Here is a 14,628-nt window from a genome sequence, read left to right on the forward strand (position 1 = left end):
CTCAGTTTCAAAATCAGACAACGTAAGCTTGCCTGTCTCATAGAAACATGGACTAAGGCATATAAAATTGTGAGAGTCGTAATGATTTGCGTAATATCGTCACCATGCCCTTAGATATTATGTCCCTGAATAGGACCTGAAAGGGTTTATCTATCAGGACCCGAATGTGATAGCTTGCTGATAGGTCCCACTGATACCGCCTCATCCTTGGGAATGGGGGCAGTAGGGATAGGGGTACCTGCCTTCAAAAAGCTGTCGACTGTTACTTCTATCAATCCCAGGTTTCAACTGAGAATATAAATTAATAAAACCAAAACCAAAATCCTGATGCAGATAGAAACATTTTTTTTCTTTAATAACTACAAAAAAAAAGTTTAAATACATCTTGATAGACTGATGGCTGTATCAGAAATGGCCATCAACGTAATTAGCTTTTTGCTGAATTATAATCTTTAATTTCACTTAAACTGAAGATCGTAGGAAACAATCAGAAAATAAGATAGTTTCAGGGGTTATCACTAAACTTCTTACTGTAGCAAGTTGAAATAAGAATTGTAAAAGTTAGGTAAACAATGCTGATTTGGAGACTTTATCCAGTTCAGCTATGGCTAATTTATCCTCTATTTTGCCACGGTTCGGACCTTATTCAATTCTCGTGCCACTGTTAAAATGCATTTCGCAAGATGCTTTTCATAGCTCATTGACTCCGGGGCAAGAAATTTACATGTAATATTGCCGCATTTATTCACATCTCTTTCTAAAAAAATCATAATGAAACTTAATTATTTGACATCAAAATAAGATTTCCTACAAAAGCACATTTCATTTAATGATAAAAGGGCACCGCTACGAATTCCACGTCTCCGGATTATTCATTAAACGCCAATAATGCTAAACAGAGAGCAGAGCTTAGGAAAGTCACTTTGCAAGCCCTGTCGTCATTATCAGTGTAATTAATAACCCGCGCTGAGTTACGAAAGGTCTCGGCCAAATTACAGACAATTTGCATGCTTAATCATTTCGAGTTAATATCGGTGAAAGATTCCCAAGCTTTAAAGAGGTGAAAGAACATTTAAATATATACAATCAGGTCATTTTATGTAGGGACGTCTCATTCAGAGTACAGTCAATGTAAATTCATTTCACCCACTTGACATGCAGGTAAGAATGTAGCGTAATGGCTCCTATTCTGTTCAATTTGTTACCTTAAAAATCTTACCATCTACTAACACCACATAAGGGTTAGAGATTACTCCAACCACCATGACCACTTCAGTGATTTGATAAATTGACAAATAGTGAGTTATTGGGGCGTGGAAGACCAGCGCCAGATGCTTCGCCCAGAGCTGGATTCAAGGTGAGTTAAATGCTTTTATTTGCAGGTTTTTACTGCAAACAGAGGGCGGAAGAACCTTGTACATAGTGACCAACAGGGCATTTAAAAAAAAAACAGATTTTGTAAAATTAAAATGGGACAGTCAGTCATTCTGAGTATACTCCCAGAATACCCTCCTCAGCATAATAGTAATATAGAACAAAATACATCCTGGTTATTTAAAACATCAGTATAACGTGAAAAAAAATATTTTGGTTTTAGTAACAAAAGTTGCTTTTAAAATGTCATGGGAATTAAAAATGGAAAATAGATGTTTGCAGATAATTCCAAGCTGGTCATTTTGACATTACATTTCAATACTTCCTTTATTGATTCCAACTCATTGTTCAACAAATGTTTATCCTTGTCTGTTTCAAACACAAAGCATACAGGACCCTACCTCTGTTACACATAGCTACTAGAGATTTATAATAATGTCGCAGCAATTAACCAAGAAACGGGATTTTTACTCCCCAGATATTTGAGCACGCTGGGAAAGAAATCATGGCTGACTTGGTCATACCTTTCAAGCCAACATGGCTGCTATATCATTCTTCAAGAAAGCATATCACTTAAACTGTTAGCAGGTTTGTATTCCCCATCCCCCCATGACTGCTCTCTTGCAACTGTCAAAAATGACCTCCTAATACTTTTCTAACAACCCTTACTTTTACCCTTTGTGTCACTATACCCCACTCCCTCTAGAATGTAAGCTCATTGAGCAGGGCCCTCCACCTCTCTGTTCCTGTACGTCCAGTTGTCTCGTCACAATTACATGCATGTTAGTCCACCCATTGTACAGTGCTACGGAATCTGATGGCGCTATATAAATAAAATAATAATAATAATATCTCTCAACACCTAAGTTGTTAGAGGTTTGGAATGGGGAAAATCTAGACCACAACATCCAGAATGGGAATAAGAAAAGCAATGTGTGGCTAGCTGAAAAGAGTCACAGATTAAAGAAACACCACAGGCACCCAGACTACTACATTGAGATGTCATGGTCAGGGTGAAGTGGTCTTTTAGTTTTAACCCTGCAGTGTAAAACAAACCCATTTAGTAGATACAGAGATGCTTACATTGCAAGGTTGGATATGCCTATAGTGGCTATCTTCCCGAGAGTCACTAGAGGCACTTCCTCTGTGAAAGCCAAATCAATCTTGGTTCTTACAGCTAACCTCCAAGTGGAGTGCAACATTGCTTGGCATTCGGTTTTATTCCCAAATGCTCCTTGTAAGGATTGGCCTGTTTGAAGCACTGACTCAGACTTGGCACTGGATCGATTAATTATGCATCTTTTATATATCTAAAAACATCTTACAAAAGCTGCAGATCTCTCGCTTTCTGTGGCTGTCCAATCACAGACTTCCCAATGCAGCTCAATGGGACGTCTTTGCAAGGCAGGTGCTCTGAGCAATTGCTGCCTCTTGGAAGTAACAGGACCGGTTTTCTGAATGACAGCCAGGGGGGTGTAACAAGGTTAATTTATAAAAGTGCAGATTTCTATTAAAATCTGCACTTTATAAAAAAATACACACTCAGGGGTGTACCGTTTTCCTTTAAGACTCTTTACAGTAAAATACAGCAGTCATTGTGTTAGCTTTTGATACCATTCTCAGCACCTTCAGCCAGCCTGACTGATGGAGACTCCATGACAAGTGTAGGATTCCGGGGCCTGGCAGTCATCTGTAATCTTTTTAGAACAAAGCTGAGACAAAGAGTCCACTGATTGTCCACATGTGGTTGATGTTTACAGAAAGTGGAATGTTTTCTGGTTCCCAGACCTTGCCTGGCCAGGTCCTGTGAAAATTCATTAATGGACCTGTTGGATCCATGTGAATGTGCAGACAAGTAAATATCAGGCCAGAGTCAAACCACAGAAATATTTCACACCAGGGCTGTAATGGCCGTCAGCTCATAAAATCTACTACTTAACTCCTAATCAGTCACAGAGCCTCCCAAGGCCTCGCAACACATTAAGGAAATCCCTGGCTAATCAATGACACGCATTGACACCAACAACAGCCACACATTATGGGAGTTTGTTAAATTAATTACACCTGAATATAATACAGACATATTGTCCACTAATTTCTGTACTTTGCCCTACATGTGTCACACACAGGTTTCAGGATGTTGTTCAGTACATTTCGTCTGCAGATGAACACAATGGTTAGCCGTTATTAGGATTAGTGCTTTATAATGAATCAGGTAATGATATGAAATAAGGTTTGTAAAAACAAAACAAACGAACAATGAAATAAGCTGTGATGTCCTCGCTGTAGCTTAGAAATGAAATGAAAATTATAGTTATGCGATTTAGAATAATTAATAACGTTATATTCTAATAAATATTTTTGTATCTTGTAGACCAATGATAGACAGACAGAAAGACGCAATGTTATATAGAGCTATAAAAGTTAGAATATTGTATTTGTTTGTGTGCACGTGCATGTGCTTCTACTACGTCTACATGAGCTCCTCATGTAAAGATATATACATATATATATAATTTAGTTTTCTATCTTTATTTGTTTTCTCGCATTCTATATACCTGCAGATTCACATTTGCTTTTAACCTAACACTATTTTCTGTTTAGCTTTAGGCTAACGTTTTTTTTTTATTTACGAGGATATTAAAGAAATCTTTCAGGTGTTCCAATTTATAAAAAAAACAAAAAAAAAAAAACTTCTTTTAAGAAAAATTGAGGTGACTCTTTCCAGTGGAGGAGACTTTTCCTTTTTAATATAGTTAACACTTCGGTAGAGTATTGCTATCGAGCAGCACATGTTTGACATCTGGTGAGCGTTCTACCATCTATTAATTCCATACTGGGTGACTGCACTGTATGCGACTATTTATTCAAGGGATGTTTGAAAGGTAAGCTTGCCAATGTTTTTGCAGTAGACTAAAGTTTCATCTCTGATGAAGTAACAACTCTATAAAAGGAGCCAGGGCTGCGAAGTTATTTTGCCGGATCCTGTCTTTCTCCCCGGTTTTGCATCACCTTTGGGTGATGTCCAGGTAACACAGAGAAATAAGAAGAAGTGCATCCAGAAATGTATTTTTTTATTTTTGTCCTGATCATACACACAAATTATATTGTGTGAATTGGCATCAACCATCACACTTTGTTGGCAGGGGCAGGAGCAGGAGCGTGAGTGAGCGTTGTGATGTGTAAAGTTGAACGTCAATTTCAGAGGTTTTTAATCTCTTGCAGTTTAGTTCCCCTTGACACTATGGTCTCAATATAAGCTCTTTTACAAAATGTTTTTTTTTTTCATTTTAGAACACGAGGAACAGTTTAATTTGATTTAAGAAGGGGCCATGATGCCATTAAATTGATATAATTTGAGACTCTGCCAAAAATTATTGAAAAGTACTAGACAGATCCAAAACATTTCTGGTCAACTAACCCATTTGAGGCGCTCCTCCTACTGGCCCATAGACTGTAATATCTTCCCTGTGCCCCCCTCCCTTTCTTTTCCACTCTTTTGCAGAGCCTCTTTCTCTTCTCCACTTCAGATCTTTTTTCTCGGCGGTATGGTGCCCCTCTTCCCCCCAATATGGTGAATGCAGTATCGCACTTTTGAGACATGGAATCTCAGGATTTTTATGGAGCCTTCTACTCTTGTCGAGTGCCCTTCTGGGGACGTACAGCCAGCCAGGCTCATGCCTATATGTAATCATGTCCTGTAAATTGTGTATTATTAAATGAAGATTGTTCAAGATTTGCTCCATTGCTCATTCCATCGAACCTTAAAGGAACACTGTACATAATATATTCTTAGTGACACTGTCTTGATGTTGTTGCTTAGTTTAAACAGGTATAAAAAACAAAACAAAAATTAAATAAATTGAAATAAAACAAATTACTCTCTTCTACAGCGCCGAGTTTCCCTTGGCCCTGCCACAACCTCCTCCTCGAGTGATTCCATCCCGGAGGCATGGTCCAATTCAATGCTCCACATAGAGATTCTTTTCAGTGATTCTCAATGGCAGACCATGACAGCATTGCGCATGCATGAGTGATATCACAGTACAATATGGTATGAGATTTGGGAAGTAAGGTACCTCACTCTTATACCAAGAGAACTTGGAGGCATGGCTTGAAGCCGCACTTCCAAGCCTTCTAACTAATAAAATAAAAAGGGTTTATTTTGGGGGGGAGGGAGAAAGAAGTAGGACTGCCGGCACTTTAACAACTTCAATAAGATAATGTTGTTAAAGTGCCTAGTGCGTTCCTTTAAGGTCTCAATTTGTTTTTCAATATATAATTTTTATTGATATTTATAGGGAAAAAAACAAACAGAATGACAGTATACATTTGCACATGGAGGTGGTATCATCACGAGGTTTGTACATTTATAACCACATAGTATGTGTAACTTGACATAAGGTATTCACAGATTTTTGCCATTCAAGTAAGACATAACATGTTACCATTTTACGTTGCGTGTGATCATTGTGTGTATAGCTGCTCATAAGCTGGTTGACGAGATACCATCCATGGAGCATTAGTGGTCTTTCGAAGTCAAACTAAAAATAAAGCAAGAAACGGATACAATGGGAGTAGAATGAGAGTAACATTAAGGCCTCAGTTTAACAAGCTTTCCAAATGATTTATAACTGTTTGAAAGGCTTTCCAAATTGTTTATCTACACAAACTCTGGTGACTTCTGTAGATAATTCATTTGAAAAGTTCTTTCCAACATTTTTGAATCATTTGGAACGCTTATTAATTTAAGGCACACGTTTGAAATATCAACGAATCTTTGCCTCCCCAATGCATTTCAAGTACTATTGAAACAGCGTCACATAATATTCAGCTCTATATTGTTCTTTAGGCCACTGGGGGTTCAACACTTACCCATGCTGTAATAACAATATAATAATAGCATTATTTCATCTTAAATCTAGTAGAGCCTTTAAATTATTTCTTTGGGTATAAGTGTCCTCGCTATATCCGATTATATTCTGGTGCAGTCAGCAAAGTGTTTCTGTTTGAAACCTTAATAGCCAGCGGATTTATTTCTCTAATAAATTTAATGATCAATTCATTCTTGTCACCAAAGCTCTTCCCCAAATCAATTATAGCAAATTTAAATATAATCACTGGCTCATCCTCACCAGCTAAGGGCCACATCATGCAATTAATTTCCATTAATGAATTACTGTTCCTGTCTGATCTCATTTTATTCAAATGCACTATTTCTTGGGTCAACAGATATGTAAATCAGAATTTCATTCATTACATTCATGTTTGACACTAAGACAATGAGGTGAGACACAAACACAAAACTGGCAAGATATATGTAATTAAATAGAGTACGACAAAGATAACGTACAATGTTACCTATTAGCAAAAAAACAGTATGAGAGCTACAGTCGTAAGTGCTATCATGAGTTTTTTTTTTCTGATAGCCAAAACATTTTTATTTGTACAAATTAACAGACACATATGTTGAGAATTCAGGAACAGCCTCATGTTCAATGCATGGAACTTTGCTGTTCGTTCTTCTCTCGTTCATGTGATCGCAAACATCACACATAACTACAAATGACTCATTCTACACATCAACAGGAAGACATTGTTGATGAATTCTCAGACCGGTGATAATTTACCCCATTCGACTTTCTTTTAGTGTACATGCGCAAACGACAATTACCATTTGTTGACTCAAACGTAAAGCAGGGTAGACAACTGTACTGTTAATGTGCATGGCATGATGTGTTAGTGACAAAAAGAAGGCATTAAATAAAAAAACAGAAATAAAAGCAGAGTCGGTTGATTATCAACTAAATTAAACTTTATTTAATTCTACCACTATTTACTTATAATACCTTCACCTACAGCCCAATATACACGTTCTGCCAACACACATTAAAAAAATGACGAATAATTGTGATACATCAGCTACGCATTATAATAAGAGTATACATGTCACGTATGGAATTTTTACAGAATACATGTATTTATTAATAAACATCTATCTGTTGTTTAGGATAGAAACATTTATACCTTAAAGGGACACTCCATGGATCTATATATAATATTTAACATTTTACGATAAAGGGACACTCCAAGGATCTATATATAATATGTAACATTTTTACATTAAAGGGACACTCCAAAGATCTATAGATAATATGTAACATTTTGCTATAAAGGGACACTCCAAAGATCTATACATAATATGTAACATTTATACGATAAAGGGACACTCCAAGGATCTAGAAACATAGAAACATAGAACGTGACGGCAGATAAGAACCATTCGGCCCATCTAGTCTGCCCAGTTTTCTAAATACTTTCATTAGTCCCTGGCCTTATCTTATAGTTAGGATAGCCTTATGCCTATCCCACGCATGCTTAAACTCCTTTACTGTGTTAACCTCTACCACTTCAGCTGGAAGGCTATTCCATGCATCCACTACCCTCTCAGTAAAGTAATACTTCCTGATATTATTTTTAAACCTTTGTCCCTCTAATTTAAGACTATGTCATCTTGTTGTGGTAGTTTTTCTTCTTTTAAATATAGTCTCCTCCTTTACTGTGTTGATTCCCTTTATGTATTTAAATGTTTCTATCATATCCCCCCTGTCTCGTCTTTCCTCCATGCTATACATGCTAAGATCCTTTAACCTTTCCTGGTAAGTTTTATCCTGCAATCCATGAACCAGTTTAGTAGCCCTTCTTTGAACTCTCTCTAAGGTATCAATATCCTTCTGAAGATAGGGTCTCCAGTACTGTGTACAGTACTCCAAGTGAGGTCTCACCAGTGTTCTGTACAATGGCATGAGCACTTCCCTCTTTCTACTGCTAATACCTCTCCCTATACAACCAAGCATTCTGCTAGCATTTCCTGCTGCTCTATTACATTGTCTGCCTACCTTTAAGTCATCAGAAATAATCACCCCTAAATCCCTTTCCTCAGATGTTGAGGTTAGGACTCTATCAAATATTCTGTACTCTGCCCTTGGGTTTTTACGTCCAAGATGCATTATCTTGCACTTATCCACATTAAATATCAGTTGCCACAACTCTGACCATTTTTCTAGTTTACCTAAATCATTTTCCATTTGGCTTATCCCTCCTGGAACATCAACCCTGTTACATATCTTAGTATCATCCGCAAAAAGACACACCTTACCATCAAGACCTTCTGCAATATCACTAATAAAAATATTAAAGAGAATGGGTCCAAGTACAGATCCCTGAGGTACCCCACTGGTGACAAGCCCAAGCTTCGAATATACTCCATTGACTACAACCCTCTGTTGCCTGTCACTCAGCCACTGCCTTACCCATTCAACAATATTGGAATCCAAACTCAAAGATTGTAGTTTGTTGATAAGCCTTCTATGTGCAACAGTGTCAAAAGCCTTACTGAAATCGAGGTAAGCAATGTCTACTGCACCACCCTGATCTATAATTTTAGTTACCCAATCAAAAAAATCAATAAGATTAGTTTGGCATGATCTCCCTGAAGTAAACCCATGTTGTCTCTGATCTTGAAATCCATGTGTTTTTAGATGTTCAACAATCCTATCCTTTAACATGGTTTCCATCACTTTCCCCACTACTGAAGTTAGGCTTACTGGCCTATAGTTGCCCGACTCCTCCCTAACATTTTACTATAAAGGGACAGTCCAAGGATCTCTACATAATATGTAACATTTATACGTTAAAGGGACACTCCAAGGATCTATACATAATATGTAACATTTTACGATAAACGGACACTCCAAATATCTATTTATAATATGTAACATTTTACGATAAAGGGACACTCCAAGGATCTAAACATAATATGTAACATTTTACTATAAAGGGACAGTCCAAGGATCTCTACATAATATGTAACATTTATACGTTAAAGGGACACTCCAAGGATCTATACATAATATGTAACATTTTACGATAAACGGACACTCCAAATATCTATTTATAATATGTAACATTTTACGATAAAGGGACACTCCAAGGATCTATACATAATATGTAACATTTTACTATAAAGGGACACTCCAAGGATCTATACATAATATGTAACATTTTACGATAAAGGGACACTCCAAGGATCTATACATAATATGTAACATTTTACGATAAAGGGACACTCCAAGGATCTATACATAATATGTAACATTTTACGATAAAGAGACACTCCAAGGATCTATACATAATATGTAACATTTTACTATAAAGGGACACTCCAAGGATCTATACATAATATGTAACATTTTACGATAAAGGGACACTCCAAGGATCTATACATAATATGTAACATTTTACGATAAAGGGACACTCCAAGGATCTATACATAATATGTAACATTTTACGATAAAGGGACACTCCAAGGATCTATACATAATATGTAACATTTTACTATAAAGGGACACTCCAAGGATCTATACATAATATGTAACATTTTACGATAAAGAGACACTCCAAGGATCTATACATAATATGTAACATTTTACTATAAAGGGACACTCCAAGGATCTATACATAATATGTAACATTTTACGATAAAGGGACACTCCAAGGATCTATACATAATATGTAACATTTTACGATAAAGGGACACTCCAAGGATCTATACATAATATGTAACATTTTACTATAAAGGGACAGTCCAAGGATCTCTACATAATATGTAACATTTATACGTTAAAGGGACACTCCAAGGATCTATACATAATATGTAACATTTTACGATAAACGGACACTCCAAATATCTATTTATAATATGTAACATTTTACGTTAAAGGGACACTCCAAGGATCTATACATAATATGTAACATTTATACGTTAAAGGGACACTCCAAGGATCTATACATAATATGTAACATTTTACGATAAAGGGACACTCCAAGGATCTATACATAATATGTAACATTTTACTATAAAGGGACACTCCAAGGATCTATACATAATATGTAACATTTTACTATAAAGGGACACTCCAAGGATCTATACATAATATGTAACATTTTACTATAAAGGGACACTCCAAGGATCTATACATAATATGTAACATTTTACGATAAAGGGACACTCCAAAGATCTATACATAATATGTAACATTTTACGATAAAGGGACACTCCAAAGATCTATACACAATATGTAACATTGATACGTTAAAGGGACACTCCAAGGATCTATACATAATATGTAACATTTTACGATAAAGGGACACTCCAAGGATCTATACATAATATGTAACATTTTACGATAAGGGGACAGTCCAAGGATCTATACATAATATGTAACATTTATACGATAAAGGGACACTCCAAGGATCTATACATAATATGTAACATTTATACGATAAAGGGACACTCCAAGGTTCTATACACAATATATAACATTTCACGTTATAGACCTTTTAGTTTACGTATTGCTTTGTAATGTTATTTTTAAAAAAAAGATTAATTAGAATGCCTTTTCTGCCCTGTCCTCTGCTCTCTAGCCCTTTGTGTAGCATTTCTGATTTAGTTCGATACTCATGGTGTCATCGTGTATCTAATTGTAGTAAATTGATATAGGGGCCATATGTGTCGCCATATTAACTCCATGTGTGAAAAAGAATCATGTAAGACTCACAAGCAGGATAATACTTGAAGCCGTTCTATTACCTTCTATCGATTATCTATTGCATGGATTAAGTCAGTTTATGTAAGCTCTGCCCAGAGATCCTCCTAATCATTATCTAACACATATAGGACGTAGGTTAAATATATGAAACTTTCTCTACTTCTGGGGGGAGAGCTTGGAAAGAGAAAGAAGGCTAGACGCTACGTCTTACAATACCAGAAGGACCTAAAGTGGCTCTGCCACGGCAAATGTATCTTTCTCCAATTGTTCCCTCTTCTCTTCCTCTTTCAAATCTGTTCTTCTTTTCTTCATTTCTTTTACTCGTAAAAGAAATATGATAAATTAAGGACAATTTTGTCTTGGGTATTTTTTTGAAAATCTTGACAATCTGTGAAACATTAAGTGACACTATAGGAACCCAGGCCACTTCAGCTCCTGTCAGTTTAACCTTGCATTTGCAATTATGGCAGTTATTGATAAACATTGCAGGGTTAACTCCACCTCTAGTTGCTGTCTACCAGACAGTCACTAGAGCCACTTCCGGGTTGTAAGGCGACTTTTAGTCACCTACAGGGCCGGACTGGGAAAAAAATTAGGCCCGGGCATTTTTCAATCAGAGCGGCCCCCTAAGAAGGGGGCGGGGCCAGAGAGGGTGTGTTTTGTCATCACTAATGACAAGCACACCCCCTCTCAAAGTGAGCAAGTTGGTTCAATGCGCAGAGCCGCGCTGAAGAGCTCTGGCATTAGAAAAAGGCTTGCGCTGTGTTTGCTTTTAAATTGTCTCTGGTGTCTCCACAAGTGGGATACCAGAGGACAATTGGGCCAGGAAAGTGTATGGTGCATGTGTTTGGAGCCTGCTTGTGAAATTGCGTGTGTGTTGAGTGTGGTGTGGTATTGTGTAAATAGGTCAATTTCATTTGTGTTTGTGGTGTAATATGTGTGGCATGGGGCTGTAGATAGTGTGTGTATAGGGGGCATAGTGTTATAGGGGATGTAGCGAGTGTGTGCATACAGGCTGTAGTGTGTGTGTGTGTGTATAGGTGACGTAGTGTGTGTAGGGGTTGTAGAGAGGGTGTGTAGGAGATCTAGTGTGTAAAGGACCCAGAGTGTGTATAGGAGATTGTGTGTGTGTGTATATATATATAGAGGATTAAGAGTGCATATAGGGTAAGGGATCTAGCGTGTATCTGGAGCGTAATGTGTGTGGTGATGCAGTGTGAGGGGTGCTGTAGTGTGTGTGTTTGTATATATATATATATATATATATATATATATTTGGACGTATTGTATGTGTGAGGGGCGCAGTGTGTGTGTATTTAAGAGGGGTGCTGTGTGTGAGGGTGTTTTTATCTGCCGTCACATTCTAGGTTTCTAATTTTCTTTGTCTGTTAACTCACTGAGGGTTATTTTATATATGTGTATGTGTGTGAGCGAGGGTGCTGTCTGTCTGAGGGTGCTGTCTGTCTGAGGGTGCTGTCTGTCTGAGGGTGCTGTCTGTCTGAGGGTGCTGTCTGTGAGTGAGGGTGCTGTGTGTGTCTGAAGGTGATGTGTGTGTCTGAAGGTGATGTGTGTGTCTGAAGGTGATGTGTGCTGAGTGTCTGAGGGTGCTGTGTGTCTGGGTGCGCTGTGTGTCTGGGTGCGCTGTGTGTCTGGGTGCGCTGTGTGTCTGGGTGCGCTGTGTGTCTGGGTGCGCTGTGTGTCTGGGTGCGCTGTGAGTGTTTGGGTGCTGTGTGTGTCTGGGGGTGCTGTGTGTGTCTGGGGGGGGGCTGTGTGTGTCTGGGGGTGCTGTGTGTGTCTGGGGGTGCTGTGTGTGTCTGGGGGTGCTGTGTGTGTCTGGGGGTGCTGGGTGTGTCTGGGGGTGCTGTATGTGTTTGGGTGCTGTGTGTGTCTGGGGGGGCTGTGTGTGTCTGGGGGGGCTGTGTGTGTCTGGGGGTGCTGTATGTGTTTGGGTGCTGTGTGTGTTTGGGGGTGCTTTGTGTGTTTGGGTGCTGTGTGTGTTTGGGTGCTGTGTGTGTCTGGGGGGGGCTGTGTGTGTCTGGGGGGGCGGTGTGTGTCTGGGGGGGCTGTGTGTGTCTGGGGGGGCTGTGTGTGTCTGGGGGGCTGTGTGTGTCTGGGGGTGCTGTATGTGTTTGGGGGTGCTGTATGTGTTTGGGGGTGCTGTATGTGTTTGGGGGTGCTGTGTGTGTTTGGGTGCTGTGTGTGTTTGGGTGCTGTGTGTGTCTGGGGGGGCTGTGTGTGTCTGGGGGGGGCTGTGTGTGTCTGGGGGGGCTGTGTGTGTCTGGGGGGGCTGTGTGTGTTTGGGTGCTGTGTGTGTCTGGAGGGGCTGTGTGTGTCTGGGGGGGGGCTGTGTGTGTCTGGGGGGGGCTGTGTGTGTCTGGGGGGGGGCTGTGTGTTCTGGGGGTGATGTGTGTGTGTGAGGGGGCTGTTGGGGTGATTTTTTTTATTTAAATATTTTAATTTAAATATATTATTAATAATTAAAAAAAAAAAAAAGTTAGATCCCCCCCTCCCTTCTTACCTTTAGCATGGGAGGGGGGGAGCCGTTCTGCCTGCGAGGAGCCAAGGAGCCGAGGAGCCGAGGAGCAGCTTCCTTCCCTGGTGGTCCAGTGGTGAGAGTGAACTCTAACCTACCGGCTAGAGTTCACTCTCGCGAGATCTGAGCGTTGCCGCGGTAACCGCGGCAACGCTCAGACCTCGCGAGAGGACCCGGCGGAGCTGCTGGATTGAGCTCCGCCGGTCCTCTCTGCTGCTTCCCTCACACCCCACAGCCGGCGGCCGCCTGTCAGTGTCTCTGGGCCGGTGAGGGAGATCTTTGATCTCCCCACCGGCCCATGGAGGCTCAGAGCAGGGCCGGCGCTCGGATAGCGCTGGCCCTGCTGGGGCTGGCAGGGGAGATCCTGTGATCTCCCCTGCCGGCCTCGGCCCCACGCCCATCGCGGCCCACCGGGCATTTGCCCGGTATGCCCGATGGCCAGTCCGGGCCTGGTCACCTAACTGATGCTGGACATCCTCACACTCTGCATGAGGACATCTAGCATCAGAATTCAGGTAAGCAACAGAATGGTTCTTAACCCTTTCTGCACTGCAAGCGAGTAAGGGAACTATAGTGCTAGAAATTCAACGTTGTATTCCTAGCACTACAGTTTCCCTTTAAGTCAAGCTCCTCTTCCTTTGTCATTGTCCAATCCTTTGGCAGATGGGGAGGAGATCTGGCTCTGCAAACTATAAAGAATAAATTAGTTTAAAAAGCGGTGAAATGTAGATAAAAATATACATGGAATTGCAAATTTCAGGCCACAATCGTTGCACTGGAAAAATTCTCCAACTTACCCAATTACAGTTTGACTATTTTAGTCTGAATTTCTCAATTCACTTTTCAATGCATAGCAAGTTACAATTTGTGTGTATTTATATATATATATATATATATATATCTGTCATTATTAGAAAGGAACTGGCTGCTAGCTGCACATATGAATGTCTGCTTCATTTTATTTAGGAAAAATCCAATATCCTAAATCTAAGTGCTAACACAATGGTCTCGGCACTTTATATAAAATGTGTCATAAATGTCAGGTGCATAAAAGTTTGTGATTTACGAGACGTTTTGTAAGAAAACCTGCAGAAACGAGGCATTGATAGA

Source organism: Pelobates fuscus, chromosome 4, assembly GCF_036172605.1.
Source record: "Pelobates fuscus isolate aPelFus1 chromosome 4, aPelFus1.pri, whole genome shotgun sequence".
NCBI classification, from domain to species: Eukaryota; Metazoa; Chordata; class Amphibia; order Anura; family Pelobatidae; genus Pelobates; species Pelobates fuscus.